At 58.5% G+C, this 10,846-nt stretch overlaps 1 protein-coding gene across 1 annotated transcript in view; it reads left to right on the forward strand.

Moving 5' to 3' along the window:
* Window positions 1-10,846, forward strand: part of LOC141407956 (uncharacterized) — a 44,113-nt gene that overhangs the window by 5,607 nt on the left and 27,660 nt on the right. The window lies entirely within an intron of this gene.

The following is a 10,846-nucleotide window of genomic DNA, read 5'->3' on the forward strand; positions in this document are numbered from 1 at the left end:
GGACATGGGCCAGAGGCAGCCCCAGAGTCCAGCAGGCTTTGCATTGGTCCCGGACCACTCATGACATGCACGTGCTCACACAGACACCCTGGAGCCTTATGTCCTGAGGGCCCCAGGGCTGCCACAGCCAGAAAGCAGGACCCTCCCTCACATGTGCCGCCGGGAAGCGGAACCGTCCCTCACATGCACCGCCATAGCCACACTCCTCCACCCTGAACTCTGGCCTGGCCTGATGGAGGCTGCTGGTTACTCACCAGATGGACGCCCAGGCTCTGTGTCTTCAGCCACCCTGCCCCGCCCCAGCATCAAATTCCCTCCGCACTGTATTTCCTCCTCAGTGGAGGGGAAGAGTAAAGCCAGTCAGTGTCTCCCAGGGCTGCCTGGGGGTAACCGGTGGTAACACCGTGAATGAGATAAAGAGGCGGCTCCAGGGGAAGCTGAGGCCAGGGTGGGGCCCAGCCCAGGACCGGGGATGTGTTTCAGGGGGAGCACAGCCAGGCACGCCCCCCACTTGCCATCTTCATCCCTGCAGGGCTGAGACACGCAGGTCATTCCGGCTCCTTCTCTGGAACTCGCATCAGCCAAGCCATGATCATCGCCACAGAGATGGCCACACCCCTCCTCTTCTCAGCTCTGCAACCCCCACCCCAGCTGGCCAGGCCAGATCCCAGACGGCAGCCCTCACCACCCAGAAGGCTCACAGCAGGAATGCAGGGATACAGGGGCGGAAATAGGCCCTGGTGCTGGGGAACAGGAGTGTTTCAGGGGAGACTCCCCCACCACAAGCCATTTCCACAGATGCTCTGATGGGGCCATGGGGTTGGGGGCCAGCTCAAAGCCGAGGGCGGCTGAGCCCCCTCCTCGGGGCCATGAGTGGTAAAACCGAGCAAGATGGAAACACACAGCCCCTCTGACAGAGGGTGGGGCAGGGCCCCACCTTGAGTCCTCGGCAGATCTCAGCAGACCCGGTCGGGTTGCTCCTAAGGTGCTGTGGCCCCTGAAGCTCCTTCGTTCCCTGACTCCCCAGCCCCGAGTCACCACCAGCTGGGAACATGGGCCAGAGACAGCCCCAGAATCCAGTGGGCTGGGCATTCCAGCCTGGTCCGGGGGCTGCTCTGCCACACGAGTTGATGCCACCACCTCTGAACACTTGGGAGGCACGTGGGCTGGGCTGGGGCACGGCCACTCTGGACCCTCTTGCTGAGAGCCTGAGACACAAACCCTTGGCCAACCCCAGGAAAGTCCAGCCCTGTGAGCAGGATCTGAGCCCCACATGAACCAACGACCAAGACCAGGCTTGGGACCAGGCTCCCAGCCCCAGGCTGCACCCAGTCCACACGGCACGTAGGGTCCGTGCTCTATACTGGGCACGTCTCTGCAGGGACAGGATGGAGATGTCCACGCAGCACACAGACCAGGCGGAGGTGAGGTCTCAACGTACAACCATGTGGCACACAACCATCCACCTGGGGCCCAGGCAGCACTCCCCAGCACACCACGCGGCTGCCTGGGCATGTGTGGTCAGGCCCTCCTGCAGGTGCCTGTGCTTACCACGTGAGGGCGCCCTGGAGCTGCCACAGGATCCTGCACCTGGACAGGGATGGGGAGAGAACCCTGGCAGAATCAGGCCCCAGAGGGACTTCCAGCCTTGAAGGCCATGAGCAATGGGTGGAGGCAGGCCCCTCCCCACGGGGAGACTGCCCTTTGCCCCACACACCTCAAACCAGGGGAGGAGGGACACACAGGGGCCCTTGCACACCAGGATGCTCTTTGTTCATTCATTCGTTCATTCAACAGATATGTCTGAACCCCTCCTAGGAACGAAGCCACAAGTGCCACCAAGGTCTAGGTGAGCCTGCAGGGATGGGACCTCCATGGGTAGAGAGGATAATCCGGGCTCTGCCTGGAACCCACCTGCAACAGAGTTTGGAACCGAGCAGGAGCATCCTGGTCACAGTGGGCAGGAAGGCAGGGCCCACTCAGCCATTGGTACAAGAACACAAGGGCATGTCTCAGACTCCTGGAGTCAGTAAATGTGAGCAGTCATCATCACTATAATCACTGCCACCATCAGTACCATCACCACCATCAACATAACCATTGCCACCATCACCACCATCTTCACCATCACCACCATCATTGTCATCACCAGCAGCAGCAGCGGCAGGAGCACCATCACCATGGACCCTGCAGAGTGGGGCCATTTAAACTCCCTCTGGCTGGTCCTGTTTTCAGTTCTTTGAAGCAGTGGTGACGAGGGAGAGATGCAGATCCACTGAACTCTGGCCACCCAAAGGTCACTCCACAGACCCGTATACTTCTAAGAGGGTGACTGCATGCTGAGGACACAGGAGGGGAAGCCACAGGGCCTCAGTGCCAGATCAGCCTGGTGATGCTCAGGTCCCCGACTCCACATAAGGACAGCTCTCCTCCTGCCACGGAGGCCCTGGCCATCACTGCCCAAGCAGTCCCTGACCCAGCTAACCTTGGACAGTCTCCAATGTCCCTTCCCCACAAGTCTTCCCAAATGTCCAGAGAAGACCCCTGTCTTGGTCCCCAAAAGGTATTTCCAGTGACTTCACACCCACAGAAGTGCAGAATCTGCTGGGGCAGGCAGTCTTGCTTAGAAGACATGGTGGCTACCCTGGGCAGGGTGGCACCCCCTTTCAGAGCCCACCTGCCAAAAGACTGGAGATGTCCCAAGAGCCTGAAGACCAAACAGCCCACAGAAAGGCCCATTTCCAGGCAAACCCCACCTTTCCTCATGTGCAGACCCCCAAGAATTACAGACCTGAGGAGGTGCTGTGGCTTGCACCCAGACAGAGCAGAAGGTGGATCCTTCCCAAGGGGCTCGTTTATCTGGGACCATTATCATCTTTACATTAGTTTTACAAGGCCCATGTGTGTGCGCCTCGTGTGCCTGTATGCGTATGTGCATGTGTGTATACATTTGTGTGCGTGTGTGTGTGCATGCCTGGGGATGCCTGTGGGCATATGATCACGCATGTCAGTGTGTGCCTATGGTAGGGCACATGATCACGTGTGTCTGTGCATTCCCATGGTAAGGCACATGATCACGTGTGTCAGTGCATGCCCATGTTAGGGCATATGACCACGTGTGTCGGTGCGTGCCCATGTTAGGGCATACGACCACGTGTGTCGGTGCATGCCCATGTTAGGACATATGATCACGCATGTCTGTACATCCCCATGTAGGGCATATGATCACACGTGTCTGTGCGTCTCCATGGAAGGACACATGATCGCGCATCGGTGCATCCCCATGTTAGGGCACATGATCACGTGTGTTGGTGCGTGTCCATGGTAGGGCATATGATCACACGTGTCAGTGTCTGCCCTTGTTAGAGCACCTGATCACGCATGTCAATGTGTCCATGGTAGGACATATGATCACACGTGTTGGTGCATGCCCATGCCCAGGGTAGGGCACATGACCACACGTGTTGGTGTGTGCCCATGCCCATAGTAGGGCATATGATCACACATCTGTACATGCCCATGTTAGGGCATATGATCACGCATGTCTGCATGCCCATGGTAGGCACATGTGTTGTGTGCACATGTTTATATGTTGTATGCTTTGTACATGCATGCATGTATGTGCCTGTGTGCACTCAGATGCTCATGAATGTATGTATGCTTTTGTGTGCACCTGTGCATTTGTGTGCGGGGGTGCTGAGGTACAGAGGGCAGCTCCAGGGTAGGAAAGAACCACCCTGGGCCCTCTGGACTCCCAGAATGCTCAGGCCCTCCTGCCTGGCAGTCTTTGCCCATGAGGATGTTCCGGCTAGAAGGCTCTTCTCATGCTCAGGCTCCCACATCCCTTTCCCAACTCATCCTTCAGGTCCCAACTTGGTCTGTCTCAGAGAGGGTTCCCTGGCCATACCATGTGCGTCAAAGCTCGGGCACTCCTGGGGCATGGGTTCCCCTTGGCCTCCACTTCCCAAAGCAGCCCCACTCTCAAGTCCCTCACCAGCCACCAGGGGTGGTGACTGGCAAGGAGAGGCCAGACCAGGATTAGTCACCAGGTGCTGCTAGTCCACCTCCTTCTCCAACCAGTTTCCACCCTCCCAGGCCAGGCGGGGCCTCCTCCACCCCATTCTGACATCTGCTTGGTGGCATCCCTCCCCAGATAGCAGCCCGAGAACCTGTGGAAGGGGCAGGAGCAGAGCAGAGCAGGCTCCACGCTGCCTCACGCAGGGATCCCAGGCTGGGTGTGGCCCGGAGAGGTCAGCCCCAACATCAGCTGCTCCCCATATGGTCCTGGGGCCACGACACCCTCAGGGGCGTCTTCCATCCCAGGAAGGCCAGGTGGGACAGTTTGCCTTCCGGGCAACACACAGTCCTGCCTCCCAGTGCCCTGTGTCCCCTGGGCCTCCACCCACTGTGGAGCACAAGCGTGTGTCGACAGAACCTTGTGGCCAGGCCCCTGAGTGTCAGGAAGTCCCCTAGAAGGCTTAGCTGCCTGCCCCTGGCTCACAGAGAGGTGGGGGGCAAGTGGTCTGCTTGGGGCAGGGCTGTGGCAGAGGGAAGGGCCAGCCCCGAGGGGCTCAGGCATGGCAGGGATTGGGTCTGCACTCCAGGTCTCTCTGGGACTGTCCAGCAGATACCCCCACCCCAGGCCCTGGCCTCCTCAACGCCACACTTAACCAAGTCCCCCCTCAGACCACAACCCCATGCCCTCACCTGCTCCTGACCCTCAGACACAGGTGCCCGGCTGCCAATGCCCTTCCCGCCTCTGCACCCCAAAGTCCCCTCACCTCCTGCCCTGCCCTGATACGGGCTCACATCCCAGCCTCTGCACTCTCTCCGGTGCTGTGCCTGCCATCACCCCACCACCTGCCTCCCCGCCTGTTGGATAAGAAGCAACTGTGCTCGTTGGGGAGGCAGACTTCAGGCCCCACCCCAGGGCTCAGCAGCCCTCCAGCCTGGCCCTCATGCACCCCTACCTCCTTGGGGAAGGCTCCAGGACACATACGGTCCATCACCAGCCTCCTCTTCCTCTGAGCGGCCGCGGCCGGCCATCCTTGGCCTCAGATCATGTTCTGTCAGTCCCGGTCCCCCGGTCCCACTCCCTTGAAGGCAGCCAGTGACCAGAACCCCAGAAGGTTCAGTTGCAGGTTCCAAGTGAATTTAGGGATGGGGAGACTGTGGGGAGGCCCTGCTGGTGCTGCATAAAGGTACTTTCAGTGACCAGGGGCCGCCATGCTGGCCATGGAGCTGCCTGCACTTCATACAGCCCAGGGTCCTGCACTCTGGGCCCTTTCCTGGGAGAGGAAAGAAACCCAGACATCAGCCCTGGGGAAGTGGAAGGACCCCAAAAGGGACTGAGCCCCAGGCACTAGCCACTCACCGATCCACTGGTGAGCGAGGTTGGAAATTGGCCTCCGGCGGGATCGTCTCAGGCTCAGGCAGGAAGCACAGAGGCCTGTCCTAAGTGGAACCTCCATCTGCAGCAGGTGCCAGGTGTGAAGAAGCCAATCTCCCGGGGGTGGGGCAGGGGGTACGGACGGCTGTCACTCAGAAGGGCCTCCCAGAAGGGGTGGTCAGTCTCACAGACAAGGAGACCACCCTAGGCTTACAGGGACCCCAGGGGGCAGGGCCCCTCAGTGCCTCTCAGGAAGGTAGAAGGGGCTGTGGTCCTGGCCCTGTCCTGGGACTCCCTTTCCTCTGTGTACTCGCAGGGACGAAGCTCACCTCCAACTCCACAGACTCTACTACCCAGGGCTTCCCCAGACACAAAGGGGAGTTCGTGCCTGGGACAGCGACCACCCCCAGCACAGAAACACCCCCTCGCGGGACTCCTCCAGGACCCACTGTCCTATGTGGGACTGTTCCACAGGTGCTACTCTTTCAGGGCGCAAATCCCGGCGTGCCCGGCGCCACACCCACGTCCCAAGGCTCTCAGGCTGTCCCTAGGCCTGCACTCCACTGCACCCTGCTCCCACAGCGGGGCCCACTTCCCTGCTCCGCACAGCCCCGGCACCCCTTGACGCCTGCCCATGCCCCTCCAACCTTGTGCACAGGCGGAGGCCCCGCCCAGCCTCCACCCAAGCACACTCCCTGCCTGGTCCACCTGCAAAACCAAATCTGCTGCACCCGTCATTTCCCCCAACCAGCCTGGCTTCTCCATGAAACCCCCCAAGTTGGGGACTGTTCTCCTTGGTGATGACAAGGGTCCCCCACTGGTGTGGCCCCTCCAGACCTTGCCACGACCTCAGTGACCCCCCTACTGTCTCCCTATCCTGCAACTTGGGGTATGGAGGCTTTTTGGTTGTCAAACTAGAACAACTCGAGGTGGAGACCTTGGCAGGGGGACCGGTGACAGGAGGATGGATGGCACAGAGCTCAGAAGAGGTGGTTGAGGGACCAGCCCCAGGGGACCCAGCAGGAAGGAGCCAGACAACTTCTGAGGCTCCCACTGAACCCAGACCCCACCAGGCTGAGGGGCTTGCACCTGCAGAGGAGGAGGCAGGAGTCACCATCTGGAGTAGGCAGGGGAGAGGTGTGGAGAGCAGTGGCTTTGCATCCTCCCGTTCTTGCCCAGGGCTCCCAAAACAAATGCCACCCCTGCACACACACCACACAGGCACAGGTGTATATATACCACACAGGCACACACATGTGCACACACACCACACAGGCACACGTGCATATATACCACACAGGCACACACACACGTGCACACACACCACACAGGCACATACCTGTGCACAACACACCACAGACACACCACACAGGCACACACACGAGTGCACACTGGCACAAACGTGCTTAGTACCACAGGCACACACGTGCACACATGCCACAGAAGCACACGTATGTGCACACACACCAAACAAGTGCACACACACAGGCACACAGAGTGCACACCGGCACAAACATGTGCCCAGTATCACAGGCACACACCACACAGGCACACACATGTGCACACATACCACAGAGGCACACATATGTGCACACACACCAAACACACAAATGCACACACACAGGCACACACACGAGTGCACACTGGCACAAACATGTGCCCAGAACCACAGACACACACACAGGCACACACCACACAGGGACACACATGTGCGCACATACCACAGAGGCACACATACGTGCACACACACCAAACACACAAGTGCACACACCACACAGGCACACACATGCATACAAACACAACTGCACATACATCCTTACACAGACGCACACTGGCATACATACTACATGCACATATCTACACATATACACGCGTGCACATAAGCATCACACTACATGCACAAACATGCAATACACATGCACACACACAGCAACCAAATGATCAAGGGATCAAAATATTAACAATAAGTGAATCTGGGTGAAGAGTATTCTCTACACTATGCTTACTCTTGCAACTTTTCTGTGTATTTGACTTTATTTCCAAAGTAAGTTTAAAAAAAAAAGAATGCCCTCACCTCACCAGCCACCACCCCGTACCACCCCTTCGAATATACCTCAAGCAGCTCTTCTTGATGTTGGCACCAGCGTCCCTCTCTCACCGCTCCTCTGCAGGGATGCAGTGTCCCCAGCTAGTGAAGACAGACGTCTGTGCCCCCAGCCCAGCCCCAAGCTTCTGCTTGTCCCTCCAGGTGCTCACGCCCAGCCCCAGGGTGCAGCAAGCTTCCCAAAATAGAAGGGAGAGGGGGAGGGAGGCCATCCCATCCCTGAGGCCTGGCAGAGCAGGTTGGCCTAGGGACCTGGTGTTCTGGGGCCCCATCAAGGCCACCCTCCTGCACACCTGTACCCATACTGAGGAATGACCTCACCTGCCACTTGCCACCATCTCTGGAGACGGCTATGGCTACATTAGCCCAGCTCGGCCCAGCCCAAGCAGCAAACTGCACCTTGAGGTCTCCTCCTATGATGAGAAGATCACGGCAGAAGCCGGCACATGGGGGAGGCAGGAGAACCGTGACACCAGCTCTGGACGCCCCTCCTGTCTGGGCTGGACACCGGCCCCAGGCAGTTTTCACACTGAATCACACCACTGCCCACCCCTGTGCCCTGGACCCTCCACAGGGCCAAGCGGGGGATGCTGTTCCGGAGAAGCAGCTGCTGCCCACCCACAGAAAGTCTCCTCTTCCAAGCCGGACAGTTCCACAGGACTGAGGCGACACTCTTCCTGGTCTCACAAGTGGTGGCCAAAGCCCAAAGCCCCCAAGGGCCTCATCACCTGTGCACCACCTACTCCATTCCCCTGGCCCCTCAGAAGCTGCCCCGGGGTTGCCCAGCCTGCAGGGGCCCAGCCCTGTCCAAGGCAGCGCGTGAAGGCTGCCCTCGGCCCTGAAGGAGACCCTTCCCATCCCACAGCTTCTCCCGGCACCAAGTAGTGGTGCTGCGGTGTCCGAGCTCCCCGTCTGCCCATAGGAGCCCCGCCATCACCCACAGGAAGCGGCACTGCAATCTCCGAGCCTCACTCTCCGCAGGACACCAAGAGCGTCAGCATGCTGTCATCCACAGAGCCCCGTGACGGGCATGTGCAGGGCTGTGGCTTGTCACAGCTTAGGACCAACTTTGGGCAGTTTGTCCTCTCCATGGGTGCAGAGCTTGGAAGAGTCCCCAAGAGACGCCTCTGTCCAGGATACACTGGATGCCCTGCGCCCAAGCTCTGCCCAGATGCTAGCAGTCGCTGGTCCTTCTTTGACTCTGGGTAGCCAGGACGCCTGGGGGAGGGAGGGTGCTGGCCCCAAACAGCCCCACAGGCCATGTGGACTTCCCAAAGGGGCCTTGTGGCAGACCTGTCCTGAGATAGGAGCCTCAGCCCCGAGCCACAGCAGGAAGCCAGCAGGTCCAGCAGGCACCCCGGAATTTACTGGAGTTGAGGCCTGGGCCTGATGCTCATTCCGACACCTGGAGCCTGATCAGCTCAGCATGTCTGGCTCCCTCTCGCATGAGCTGAGCGATGCAGCAGGGCAAGGCCTCGCCCGCGCCCAATGCTGACGCTTCCACCTGGTCCAGCTGGCAACGATGTGTGAGACACCGAGGCCTGTGGCCGGCTGCCAGGAAAGGAGGAACCTAGACTGCTGTTCACCATCTGAATACCCCGTGACTTACCAGCAAGCAGGCCACTCTCTCACACCTCCACCAGGTTCCCCTCCCAGGTAATCCTTCTCAGTCATAAGGAGGAACTCTGAGAAGAGGCCTTCCAGGGAGGAGCCTCTGAACCTGACTTTTCTTCTTTTTTTTCTTTTGAGACGAAGTTTCGCTCTTGTTGCCCAGGCTGAAGTGGTGCGATCTCAGCTCACCGAAACCTCCACCACCCCCGTTCAAGCAATGCTCCTGCCTCAGCCTCCCAAGTAGCTGGGATTACAGGCATGCATCACTACACCCGGCTAATTTTTTTGTATTTTAGTAGAGACGGGGTTTCTCCATGTTGGTCAGGCTGGTCTCAAACTTATGACCTCAGGTGATTTGCCCGCCTTGGCCTCCCAAAGTGCAGGGATTACAGGTGTGAGCCATTGTGCCAGGCTTTCTCTTCTTCTCATCATGTAAGCACTATGAAGGAATAAGTGAGGCTTTTTTTTTTTTTTTTTTTGAGACAGAGCCTTGCTCTGTCCCCCAGGCTGAAGTGCAGTGGCACGATCTCGGGTCGCTGCAACTCCCGCCCCTCGGGTTGACACCATTCTCCTGCCTCAGCCTCCCGAGTAGCGGGACTACAGGTGCCCACCACCTCGCCCGGCTAACTTTTTGTATTTTTAGTAGAGACGGGGTTTCACCGTGTTAGCCAGGATGGTCTCGATCTCCTGACCTCAGGTGATCCGCCTGCCTTGGCCTCCCAAAGTGCTGGGATTACAGGCGTGAGCCACTGCACCCGGCCAAGGTGCTTCTTTTAACTCCAGATGTGTGCACCTGAAAGTCAGCCAGTTATGTGACGAGCAACTCCAGGCTGCAGGGGAACGTGAGCGCCGGCCGCGGGGTGTGCAGGGAGGAGGGCGGACCACCAATGCCCTGCCATACTGCGTGGAGTCCACGGGATGGAGACGGATACTGAGGGGAGCCATGAGTTGTGGTCTGGTGACTGAAGTCACAGAGTAATGGAGCTGTTCCGAGCTGGGAGCTGAGGTGCAGACTCCTTTCTCACGGGCCTCCTATGGTGAGAAGACCACAGCAGAAGCCGGCCTGGGCTCACAGCTGGTCTCCAGCCAGAGAGGGCATTTCTGTCCTACCAAAGACTGCAACAATTCTGAACAGCAAGGGGCCTGGAGGGACAGGATTCAGCCCAAAGCACCACTGGCCACACGTTTCCTCCATGTCATCCCCTAGCCTGGCCATTTAAGACCCAATGCAGACAGCAACCTGCAGAGCTAGCCCGTAACCCACCAAGCTAGCCCAGTCGTTTAAGGCCCAGTGCAGACAGCAACGTGCAGAGCCAGCCTGTAACCCACCAGAAGCCCAGAGGACACGTGGGCTTGCACCTGAGCTACTACCCAGACCCTCCAAGGAAACTTCTATAGCCAGAGGCACCTCAAACAGCAAATCCAGCTTTTCCAATAGCTTAGAATTCATTATGACATGTAAGAATTTTACCACAGGCCGGGCACGGTGTAATCCCAGTACTTTGGGAGGCCAAGATGGGTGGGTTACCTGAGATCAGGAGTTAGAGACCAGCCTGGCTGACATGGTGAAACCCCATCTCTACTAAAAACACAAAAATTAGCCAGGTGTGGTGGCGGATGCCTGTAATCCCAGTTCCTTGGGAGGCTGAGGCAGGAGAATCACTTGAACCTGGGAGGTGGAGGTTACAGTGAGCCGAGATCACGCCATTGCACTCCAGCCTGGGTGACAAGAGCGAAATTCC

The sequence above is a fragment of the Macaca fascicularis genome, chromosome 10, assembly GCF_037993035.2.
Source record: "Macaca fascicularis isolate 582-1 chromosome 10, T2T-MFA8v1.1".
In the NCBI taxonomy this organism is placed as follows: Eukaryota; Metazoa; Chordata; class Mammalia; order Primates; family Cercopithecidae; genus Macaca; species Macaca fascicularis.